The sequence below is a fragment of the Pleurodeles waltl genome, chromosome 3_1 (assembly GCF_031143425.1).
Source record: "Pleurodeles waltl isolate 20211129_DDA chromosome 3_1, aPleWal1.hap1.20221129, whole genome shotgun sequence".
Classification (NCBI taxonomy): Eukaryota; Metazoa; Chordata; class Amphibia; order Caudata; family Salamandridae; genus Pleurodeles; species Pleurodeles waltl.
The window spans coordinates 997,803,304-997,816,445 of record NC_090440.1 but is presented as its reverse complement, the minus strand read 5'-3'; positions in this window follow the sequence as shown (position 1 = coordinate 997,816,445).

The window sequence follows — 13,142 nt, the reverse complement described above, 5'->3', positions numbered from 1 at the left end:
CAAACTGGGTTATACAACTTTTTTTATTAGTGCCACCTCAGTAGCAAGAGGGAGGCCATCTGGGGGGTTGGTTGCATGGGTGAAAATTTCCCTTAATATTGAGATAAACAAACATGATACAGGGTCTGCTGACATTTTGTGGATGGAACTAGGGGACAAAAACAAGGCGTTATTTAATCTATTCAATGTGTATATAAGGCCAAGAAGACCAAAATCAGGAGTCATACGAAATAGAAATATTAGATGGCATGCTTAATACAATCCCAAAAGGAGAAACAATCTTGATAGGGGGAGATTTTAATTGCAACTACGAACCCATAATTGGTCTTGAACGCCTAGTAGAAGATGAAGATTTAGCAAGAGCAGTCCCCCTCTTATCTACTGAAAAGGCAGTTCCCGGGATGGTTGCTGCCCTGCAACTCATGGGCCTTACACTAAAGTATGGATTGAGGGCTTGTAATGGTAGAGTGGGACAATGTGTTCTTAATATGGACACTTTCCAGAGAGGTAACACAGGTTCAAAACTGGATTATATTATGCATAGCATGATTACATGGGAGAGAATAGTGACCTTTAAAATAGATAAGAGGAAAGAAAGTGATAATTTTCTGTTAGTAATTGAATTGAGGGGCTACCTCCTACATCTAGACAGCATGAAAAAGGATAAGGTGGAGTTTCAACCTACCCTTAGTAATAATCGTAGGGCAGTAAAATGGCCAGCGATATTGGGCAATTTGGGTGTCATGACGAATATCTATAATATATACTCAGAATTTCTGGAACCCCATGCCCATAAAACTTGTATTGACATTCCCATTATAGATATTCATCAATCATTGAGCACTGCTTTGAGACCCTATCTTACTAAACAGATACAACAAAAACACATACAGGGCAGGGAGCAAACTATTTAATCTAATCCCTGGTATACCCCTGAATGTAGAGAGCGAAAAACACAACTGGTAAAGGCTCTAAAACAGAAAAATCCAATAGCAGTGCAACAGGCAAGGGCCGGTTATAGGAAAATCCTGGCTGCAGCGCAGAAAAACTGGGAAGAACAAAAATGGCATGACCTCTTAGAGGCAGCCAAATGTAATGATGTAGTAGCCTTTTGGAAGATAGTTACTCACGGTAGGAAAGAGGGGATATTTAACACCGAACATCATATAGATCCCTGTGCGTGGGTTAATCATTTTACGAACCTCTATTCAGATTCTTCCGAGCATGATTTACATCTTTCCCTGCATATAGAATTACCCTCCTGGAGCAATTTACCTGACATACAATTTAGCCTGGAAGAAACGGTGACTGCCATAAAAGCGATTAAAATAGGCAAAGCCCCGGATCTGGATAAAATCCCTGGGGATCTGTTTAAACATAATATAGACGTATGGGCACCCTACGTAAATCTACTTAGCAATGCTATAGCAAGGGGAGAGCCAGTTCCTGAGACATGGGAAGGAGAGGAAATAATCCCATCTATAAAAAAGGATCTAGGGAGGACCCGGGGAATTACAGGCCAATCAGCCTAATTGATGTTATGCAAAAAATGTACGCTAGGCAGCTGCTGAATAGATTAGCTAGCTGGATAGAGGAAAATAATATTTTGACAATATACCAGGCAGGATTCAGGCAGAGGACAAGTACAATTGACCAGGCCTTCAGGCTATTATCCATAATGTGGAAATATTCAAAACTAAAGAAGGGTCATCTCTACATCGCGTTTGTGGATTTGCGCGTGGCCTTCGATTTGGTCCCAAGAGACACTCTATGGGCCGCATTAGGGAAACAGGGTATGCCAGGGAATTTTTTGCACCAGATAAAGAGGCTGCGCGAAAATACTTATGCAAAGGTATGGTGGGGCCCAAATGGAGAGCTGACAGATCCAATACCCATTAAGAGGGGAGTAAGGCAGGTTTGTGTGCTTGCCCCAACCCTCTTCTCACTATACATCAATGATTTGGTTGAGTACCTTAAACAGAGCAATCATGACTCACCAAGATTAAATGGAGACCCAGTACCTGCTCTCCTTTTTGCAGATGACACCATCTTATTAACTCAAACTCCCATGGGCCTACAGACTCTTTTGGGAATGTTTAGTAAATATTGCATATTGAAGGGGCTAGAAATAAATACAAACAAGACAAAATATTTGATTGTTAAACCTCACAGAGCACTTAAAAGAAGCATCCTGATCAATGGGCATGAATTGGAACGAGTTAAAAGTTTTAATTACCTAGGGATATTGCTGGATGCCAAGTTGTCCTTGACGCCGCATATTAACAAAGCTGTAACATCTCTGGTCCACAACTCCACGGCGATAAGCAATAATTACAAAAACTCAAGAACTGAAATTGTCTCACCAGTGTTCAAGGTCTATAGATATAAAGGCAGGCCGCTGCTTTGTATGGCGCCAAACTCTGGGGAATTGCAAACCTAACCTCATTAGCATCCCAAGAAAACAGTTCCATGAGGGGGGTACTGGGACTGCCACCATCGACTCCATTGGTCCCTCTTTCTTGCGACTTAAATAGGAAAGCAAATAGGTAACATGGCAGTTTTGAGACCATTGCTTTATTGGTGTAGGCTTTGGTCAACTCCAGATTTGATCCATTATAGGCAAGCACTAATTGAGATAATGGATCTTGATAAATCAGTTTCCCTTCCTTGGCTTCAACATATAAGGCCCTGGTTCTATAACCTAGGGTTTAAATCCTTTTGGGATGAACCCCATACCCTCATGACACAATCTAAGATTCGGTTAAAGCAAGTATTCTGGGATTATTCTTCGATTAGTCTTTTCCATAGTAAGGATCTGGGTAGATTGACCTCGAAATGTTTGGATATTAAGCCAACACCAAGATTTGAGGAATGGCTAGATACAATTCAGCCTAGGCGAGCAAAAGCACTATTCATGAAATTTCGATGTGGAATCCTCCAGATCAAGGCGTTCACCACCAAATGGGGCCCCCAGAGCGAGAATATCCATGATTCTAAGTGCGGATTATGTAATATGGAGACTACTGAAACGGTGGAACATGTTCTATTAATTTGTAAAGCCTATGATAAGCCAAGGAGAAAATGGATTCTACCTATTTGTAGGAAATTAGGAATTAGAAATTATAATGAAGCGGCAAGACTATTAAGGTCTAGTACTACTCCATCTATTGTTTTTGGAATAAGCCGCTTTCTTCTAGCAAAAATATATATTAGGAACAGGGAGGGCCTGAGGTTCTAGTGAACCTAGATGTATTAAACACCCATAGACAAACTTAAGGGTGTAACAAATGGCTAACAGTCTTCCCTTCCTGTAAGCTAATAGATCACTGGTATTTAATTTGATTAGGATGTAATTTTAGAATTTTCTAATATAAGGAATGAATATAATTATTTCCCAATTTCAGGAATTGTTATTCTACACCATGTAATTGACTTTATCAAATGGCCAAATGGCTTTCTATCTTGAAAGTTAATAGAACAGTGTATTCCATTGGGTTTCGCCTTAATTTTAGAATTTTTTTACTTTTTAGTATAAGAAATGATTATAATTGATTACTCTTTATTGATTTTAGTAGTATTACTTGTTATTTATGCAACTGATTTTAGTATCTGTAAGATTATGTGTTATTTCATGATGTTTTGATAGTATTATCCTTTTATGGCTAATAGCCGAATAAAGGTTTGTTTGTTTGTTTGTTTGTTTGATATCACCAAATGGTTCACAGCTTTTGAGAGGGCCTGTGCAACCAGAAAAGTAAACAAATCTCACTGGGGTGCTTTCCTTTGGGAAATGTTCACTGGAAAGTGTAGGGATAGTGTCCTCACTCTCTCTGGAAAAGATGCAGAATCCTATGACCTCACCAAGGCTACCTTGATTGAGGGCTATGGATTCTCCACTGAGGAGTACAGGATTAGGTTCAGGGGGACTCAAAAATCCTCGAGCCAGACCTGGGTTGATTTTGTTGACTTTTCAGTCAAAACAATAGATAGTTGGATAACTGGCACTGGTGTAAATGATTATGATAGGCTGTATAACTTGTTTATGAAAGAACATCTGTTAAGTAATTGTTTCAATGATAAACTGCATCAACATCTGGTAGACCTGGGTCCAATTTCTCCGTCAAGACTAGGGTGATCAAGACTTCCACAAGGGGTGACCAAAAGAAAGGGGTCACAAAGCCACCCCAGGGGAAGAGTGGTGAGACATCCAAGGGAAAAAGTAAAGAGTCTTCTAAAGGGCCCCAAAAACCTGCTCAGGAGGGTGGACCCAGATCCTCTTCACAGTCCTCAAATGGGTATAAGGGTAAAACCTTTGATCCCAAGAAGGCCCGGTGTCGAATCTGTACTCAGCATGGACACCAAACTGGAGACAAGGCCTGTCCCAAGAAAAGTCCCACAACAAGTACTACTCCAGTTAGCACTGGAATAGCCAGTCTCCACATGGGATCAACAGTGTGCCCAGAGCAAATCAGGGTCCACACTGAAGCTACATTAGTCTCTGAGGGTGGGGTAGACCTAGCCACACTCGCTGCCTGGCCACCCAAGATGCAAAAATACAGGGAGCAGCTCTTAATCAATGGGACTAGAGTAGAAGCCCTGAGGAATACAGGTGCCAGTGTCACAATGGTGACAGACAAACTGGTTTCCCCAGGACAGTACCTGGCTGGACAGACATATCCAGTTACCAATGCTGACAATCAGACTAAAGTCCATCCCATGGCAATGGTAACTTTAGAATGGGGAGGGGTCACTGGCCTGAAACAGGTGGTAGTCTCCTCTGCAAGTCCAGTAGAATGTCTGCTAGGGAATGATCTGGAGTCCTCAGCATGAGCTGAGGTAGAGCTCAAGACCCATGCAGCCATGCTGGGTATCCCTGAACTGGTGTGTGTCAAGACAAGGGCACAAAGCAGGGCTCAGGGTGAAAAAGAAGTGTTGGAGTCTGGAATAATGGCCCAACCTTCCAAGAGAAAAGGAAAGAAGACTTGGGAACCAGCTTCAACACAGCACAAAAAACAGAACCTCTCTTCCCAGGAAGATGTTCTATCCCCTGAGGGAACTGAGTCCATGGAGCTGGAGCCTTACCAGGTTGAGCTCTTGGGCCCAGGGGGACCCTCAAAGGAACAGATGAATAAGAGGGAAGAAACTTCTCCCTCTCTGGAAGGCCTAAGACAGCAAGCAGCTGAGCAAGAAAAAGGTAATGTCAGTGGAACCCACAGGGTCTATTGGGAAGATGGACTCCTTTACACTGAGGCAAGAGATACCAAACCTGGTGCCACTAGGAGAGTGGTAGTGCATCAGGAGTTTAGGGAGTTCATTCTGACCTTAGCCCATGACATTCCCCTTACTGGGCATTTGGGACAAACCAAGACATGGGAGAGATTAGTCAACCATTTGTACTGGCCCAATATGACCCAGAAGGTAAAGGAGTTTTGCACCTCCTGTATCACCTGTCAAGCCAGTGGTAAGACAGGTGGCCATCCAAAGGCCCCCCTCATTCCACTTCCAGTGGTGGGGGTCCCCTTTGAAAGAGTGGGAGTGGACACAGTGGGTCCACTGGAACCTCCTACAGCATCAGGGAATCAGTATATCCTAGTAGTAGTGGACCATGCTACTGGGTACCCTGAAGCAATTCCCCTTTGGTCCACTACTGCCCCTGCAGTAGTCAAAGCACTCATTGGTATCTTTACCATAGTGGGATTTCCTAAGGAGGTGGTTTCCAACATAGGTACCAACTTCATGTCAGCTTACCTTAAACACATGTGGAATGAGTGTGGGGTGACTTATAAAATCACCACACCATACCATCCACAAACCAATGGTCTTGTTGAGAGATTTAATAAGACATTGAAGGGCATGATCATGGGGCTCCCTGAAAAACTCAAAAGGAGATGGGGTGTCCTCTTGCCATTCCTGCTTTTCACCTACAGAGAGGTGCCACAGAAGGGAGTAGGGTTTTCCCCCTTTGAGCTTCTGTTTGGCCATCCTGTTAGGGGACCACTGGCACTTGTAAAAGAAGGCTGGGAGAGACCTCTCAATGAGCCTAAACAAGATGTGGTGGACTATGTACCAGGCCTACATTCAAGGATGGCAGAGTACATGAAAAAGGCAAGCAAAAACCTTGAGGCCAGCAAACAACTCCAGAAGATGTGGTATAACCAAAAGGCTGCTATGGTTGAGTTTCAGCCAGGGCAGAACGTCTGGGTTCTGGAGCCTGTGGCACCAAGGGCACGTCAGGGCAGATGGAGTGGCCCTTACCCAGTTCTTGAGAAAAAGAGTCAGGTAACCTACCTGGTGGACCTAGGCACTAGCAGGACCCCTAAGAGGGTGATCCATGTGAACCGCCTCAAACTCTTTCATGATAGGGCAGATGTAAACATGTTAATGGTTACAGATGAGGGCCAGGAAGCAGAGAGTGAACCTCTCTCTGATCTCCTCTCCACTGACCCTAAAGATGGCTCAGTAGATAGAGTGATCTATTCAGACACTCTCTGGCCAACACAAGGCTGACTGCAGGCAAGTTCTCCAGCAGTTTGCTGATCTCTTTTCTTTAACCCCTGGTCAGACACACCTGTGTACCCATGATGTGGACACAGGAACCGGTATGCCTGTCAAGAATAAAATATTGAGACAGTCTGACCAAGTTAAGGAAAAGCATCAAAGTGGAAGTCAACGAGATGCTGGAGTTGGGGGTGATTGAGTACTCTGGCAGTCCCTGGGCTAGCCCAGTGGTATTGGTCCCCAAACCTCACACAAAAGATGGCAAAAGAGAGAAGAGGTTTTGTGTGGACTACAGAGGGCTCAACTCTGTCACCAAGGCAGATGCTCACCCCATCCCAAGGGCAGATGAGCTAATAGACAAATTAGGTGCTGCCAAATACTTAAGTACCTTTGACTTGACAGCAGGGCACTGGCAAATAAAAAAGGCACCTGGAGCAAAAGATAAAAACTCATTCTCTACACTTGATGGGCACTATCAGTTTACTGTGATGCCCTTTGGCTTAAAGAATGCCCCTGCCACCTTCCAAAGGTTGGTGAATCAAGTCCTTGCTGGCTTGGAGTCTCTTAGTGCAACTTATCTTGATGATATTGCTGTCTTTATCTCCAACTGACAGAATCACCTGGTCCACCTGAAGAAGGTTTTGCAGGCCCTGCAAGCAGCAGGCCTCTCTATCAAGGCATCTAAATGTCAGATAGGGCAGGGTACTGTGGTTTACTTGGGTCACCTTGTAGGTGAAGGCCAAGTTCAGCCATTCCAACCCAAGATCCAGACTATTCTAGACTGGGTGACTCAGGCTTGACTGGCTTGACTGGGTACTATAGGAGGTTTGTGAAGGGATATGGATCAATAGTGACACCCCTCACAGAACTGACCTCCAAGAAAATGCCCAAGAAAGTTAACTGGACCGTGGACTGTCAAAAGGCCTTCAACACCCTGAAGCAAGCTATGTGTACAGCACCAGTTTTGAAAGCTCCAGATTATTCTAAGCAGTTCATTGTGTAGACAGATGCCTCTGAGCATGGGATAGGAGCAGTCCTGTCCCAAACAAATGAAGATGGCCTTGACCAGCCTGTTGCTTTTATCAGCAGGAGGTTACTCCCCAGGGAGCAGCGTTGGAGTGCCATTGAGAAGGAGGCCTTTGCTGTGGTTTAATCACTGAAAAAGTTGAGACCCTACCTTTTTGGTACTCACTTCATAGTTCAAACTCACCTAGACCTCTCAGATGATGGCTGATGCAAATGAAAGGAGAAACCCTAAACTGTTGAGGTGGTCCATATCCCTACAGTGAATGGACTTTGTAGTGGAACACAGACCTGGGACTGCCCTTGCCAATGCTGATGGCCTTTCCAGGTTCTTCCACTTAGAAAATGAAGAATCTCTTGGGAAATGTTAGTCTCATCCTCTTTTGTTTGGGGGGGGGTTGTGTAAGGAAATGCCTCCTTGGCATGGTTACCCCCTGACTCTTTGCCTTTTGTTGTTGCTAGTTATGATTGAAAGTGTGCTGGGACCCTGCTAACCAGGCTCCAGTACCAGTGTTCTTTCCTTAAACTGTACCTTTGTTCCCACAATAGGCACATCCCTGGCACACAGATAAATCCCTTGTAAATGGTACCACTGGTACCAAGGGCCCTGATGCCAAGGAAGGTCATCTAAGGGCTGTAGCATGTCTTATGCCACCCTGGGGACCCCTCACTCAGCACATGCACACTGCCTCACAGCTTGTGCGTGCTGGTGGCGATAAAATGACTAAGTCCACATGGCACTCCCCTCAGAGTGCCATGCCCACCTCACACTGCATGTGGCATAGGCAAGTCACCCCTCTAGTAGGCCTTACAGTCCTAAGGCAGGGTGCACAATACCACAGGTGAGGGCATATGTGCACGAGCACTATGCCCCTACAGTGTCTAAGCAAAACCTTAGACATTGTAAGTGCAGGGTAGCCATAAAGAGTATATGGTCTGGGAGTCTGTCAAACACGAACTCCACAGTTCCATAATGGCTACACTGAAATCTGGGAACTTTGATATCAAACTTCTCAGCACAATAAATGCACACTGATGCCAGTGCGGGATTTATTGTACAATACACCCATAGGGCATCTTAGAGATGCCCCCTGAATACCAGTCCGACTACTCCTAGTGCTAGGCTGACCAGTTTCTGCCAGCCTGCCACAACTAGATGAGTTTCTGGCCACATGGGGAGAATGCCTTTGTCACTCTGTGGCAAGGAACAAAGCCTGTACTGGGTGGAGGTGCTTCTCACCTCCCCCTGCAGGAACTGTATCACCTGGCGGTGAACCTCAAAGGCTCATGCCTTTTGTTACAGCACCCAGGGCATCCCAGCTAGTGGAGATGCCCGCTCCTCCGGCCACTGCCCCCACTTTTGGTGGCAAAGCTAGAGGAGATTATGAGAAAAACAAGGAGGAGTCGCCCACCAGTCAGGACAGCCCCTAAGGTGTCCTGAGCTGAGGTGACCCCTGTCTTGAGAAATCCTCTATCTTGAGATTGGAGGATTCCCCCAATAGGATTATGGATGTGCCCCCCTCCCCTCAGGGAGGAGGCACAAAGAGGGTGTATCCACCCTCCAGGACAGTAGCCATTGGATACTGCCCTCCTGACCTAAACACCCCCCTAAATCAAGTATTTAGGGGCGACTCAGAACCCAGGAAATCAGATTCCAGCAACCTACACAAAGAAGAAGGACTGCTGACCTGAAAGCCCTGCAGAGATGACGGAGACGACAACTGCTTTGGCCCCAGCCCTACCGGCCTGTCTCCAGACTCAAAGAACCTGCACAGCAACGCATCCGACAGGGACCAGCAACCTCTGAAGTCTCAGAGGACTGCCCTGAAACCGAAGGACCAAGAAACTCCAGCGAACAGCGGCACTGTTCAAGAACAGCAACATCTTTGCAACATTTTTGCAACTTTTAAAGAACTCACTCTTCCCGCCGGAAGCGTAAAACTTCAAACTCTGCACCTGACGCCCCCGGCTCGAGCTCCAGAGAACTAACACCACAGAGAGGACTCTCAGGCGACTGCAACTACGTTAGTAACCTGAGATGGCCCCCCTGCACCCTCACAGCGATGCATGAAGAGAGGATCCAGAGGCTCCCCCTGACCGCGACTGCCTGGAACAAAGAACCCGACGCCTGGACCAAAAAGTGCATCCGCAGTCCCCAGGATCAAAAGAAATGGAACTCCAGTGCATAAGTGACCATCAGGCGACCCTCTGCCTAGCCCAGTCGGGGGCTGGCCCAAGAAGCCCCCCTGTGTCCTGCCTGCACCGCTAGAGTGACCCCCGGTTCCCTCTATTGACTTCTATTGAAAAACCCGATGCCTGCTAAGCACACTGCACCCAGCTGCCCTTGTGCCGCTGAGAGTGTGTTTTGTGTTCCTACTTGTGTCCCCCCCCCAGTGCTCTACAAAACCCCCCCTGGTCTGCCCTCCGAAGATACAGGTACTTACCTGTTGGCAGACTGGACCCGGAACACCCCTGTTCTCCATAGGCGCCGATGTGTTTTGGGCCCTCATTTGACCTCTGCACCTGACCGGCCCTGTGTTGATGGTGCGGTGACTTTGGGGTTGCCTTGAACCCCCAATGGTGGGCTGCCTATGCCCAGGAAACTGAACTTGTAAGTGTCTTACTTACCTGAGAAACTAACCAATACTTACCTCCCCCAGGAACTGTTGATTTTTGCAGTGTCCACTTTTAAAATAGCTTATTGCCATTTTAACCAATACTGTGTTTGTTACTGCTGTAATTCAAAGTTCCTTACTTGCCTGTTGGGAACATCTTGCATTTTATGTATTTACTTCAAATTGTGAATCTTGTGGTTCTAAAATAAATAAATTAAAATTTTCTGTATAAAAACCATTGGCATGGAGTTAAGTCTTTGAGTGTGTGTTCCCCATTTATTGCCTCTGTGTGTACAACAAATGCTTAACACTATCCTCTGATAAGCCTAGTGCTCGACCATAGTACCACAAAATAGAGCATTAGAATGATCTAATTTTGCCACTTTCAACCTCTAAGGGGAACCCTTGGACTCTGTGCACACTATCTCTCACTTTGAGATAGTATATACAGAGCCAACTTCCTACAACTGAGTTTTGGGATGAGTCAGAGTACAGGCAGAGGATATATTGAGAGAGATATATTTTCTTTGCAGTAGGAGTAAAGTAATAAATATATAGATACACAAGTACATAGAGAGGGTATCATGTATATGGAAGAGAATATATTGATATTTAAGGTAGGATTTTATGAACTCAGACTTTCAAGTGTTGCTGTACTTAAACTACTGTAATTCATTTAGGCCCATATTTAAGAAAAGTTAGCGTCGCCTTTGCACCTTTTTTATGCAAAAGCAGTGCTAAACTACTGCCATATTTATATTTTGTCACTAGACCCGTATAGCGACAAAACTTCAGAGTTAGCGTTATTTTTTTGGGAGCGCCACCTCACCTTGCATCATTTTGCAACAAAGGAGTGCCATATTTACTGCCCGTCGCAAAGACAGCACACATGAAGAAACCAGTACAAAACAAATCACAAAAGTTCCGATTAGTGTCAAATGTAAACGCCTGGTCAGACCAGGTGTTAAAACGAGGCCTACACACTACTACTTAAGGAAGGAAGCATTGGCAACCCCCTGGACAACATGGACTGTTAATGCTTCAGCTTGCCACACGCCGCACATGACAGTGACGACAACAGGTCCCACCAGTACCACTGCAGCAAACCCAAACACCACCACTGCAGTGCAGAAGGTGGGAGTGGATATTTCGACAACTAAAGCCATCCTTGTGTTCAGGGGACAAGATGTCATCAGAACCTGCCGTCTGAAGTGGGAGTCCATTGTTCGCCTGCTGCACCATATTGCACCAGACATCTCAGCAAGGGTGGAAACTCCTACAACTATTCTACCCATGACCAAATTCCTGGCTGTCCTCCATATGCTGCGTCAGGAACATTCCAGACAATGTGCGCAAAAATGGCTGCCATCTCCCAGCCATTCTTCTCGGCCATCATACCAAAGGTTCTGGACGCAATCATCCACCTCACACCCCACCACACCAACACCCAGCAACTGCAGCAGGAGACCAAGCAAGGTTGCTGGGTTCCCGCATGTGCTGGGTGCATTGGACTGCACCCATGTCCAACTTGTGTCCCCTGCTGCAACGGAAAACCTCTACAGGAACTACAAACACACCCATTCTATAAATGTGCAGGCCATTGTGGGCCACTGTGGGCTCATCACAAACATCATAGCCAAATATATCATCAGCGTCTATGATACCTACATATTCCGGCACTTCATTATCAACGAGCGGTTCCAGGAGGAGAAATATGGCAATGGGCTACTCGTAGGCAGGCCACCATACCAATTATTACACAGACAACACACCAACCTTGTAGGACAAACAATGAATACACCACACTAAACACAGATGGACAGGGGACCACAGATGTACAGACAACAACACATATGCCACACTACACAGCATTCATTGCACATCACACACCCACACATACACCCATATCGACATAATACAGCCACGACCTGACTGGCACACCACATGAAGGACAGTTGGAGCTATGTCCTCTTTCAGTAGAGAATCCGGGCCCAAACCACTACAGGTGTCCACTGGTTGACAACTAAATACCGATCCCACACACAAAACACATAACAATGAATAGCTCAGCTATGTGAATGGCACTGGCCATGTCAATGTAAAGAATGGCCCCACATTTGTCATGGTTTCGAAGCCTCCGGCGGCACCAATATCAAATGCCATCCAAGTGTTGCCATCCCCAACTACATATCACCTTCACATACCAGACGTACCAATTGTGTGCACCTTCTCCTGTCTGGTGCATTGTGTTGTACACATAGGAATACAACATCACCAGCCATGAAAGACCATGGGGCAGATATATGAAAGTGGTGCTGCACCTAGTCCAGTGCCACTTTTCTTGCGCCCCGTAGGGGCTCCCTAACAACACCATGTGTGGACCGTATAAAATAAACGGCGCACCATGGTGCAGAGTAAGTTCAATAGTGTCACAATAATGATGCCATAGTAGGACTCTGTAGGAGTATTGAGAATATACCTGACCATTTCATGCACAGTACATAGGGAGACATTCACAACTATGGTGAATGTTCCTAACCCTGCTCTGTGCATGTGTTGAAAGTGTCTTTAATAAATCATGTCTAGGAACCTTGAAGATTCCTCTGCACCAATTATGCTACTCCTCCTATTGTGTGAATCTCACCCTTGTACACATATTGGCTGGCACAGGCATAATCTGCCATACATAGTGCCATATGGTAACATGGAGGCCTGAGTTTGACCTTATAGGGCTACCATAGTGTCAATACAAATGAGAGGTGGTAGGTTTCACTAACAATAAGGCACAGCCTCAAATATGGACAACACAACACATATTTTGCATGTTTGAACTGTCAGCCCAGATTTAATTTGACAATCACCAGGTCCCTGAGCCACAACCCATGATAGTATTGTCCGCCACCACACACCAATGCAACCAATCAACAAAACAGGAACACACACAAGACCAGAAAGAAGTCTGAGTCACAACTCCACCTAAAAATAAAATCTACCAAGGCACATACA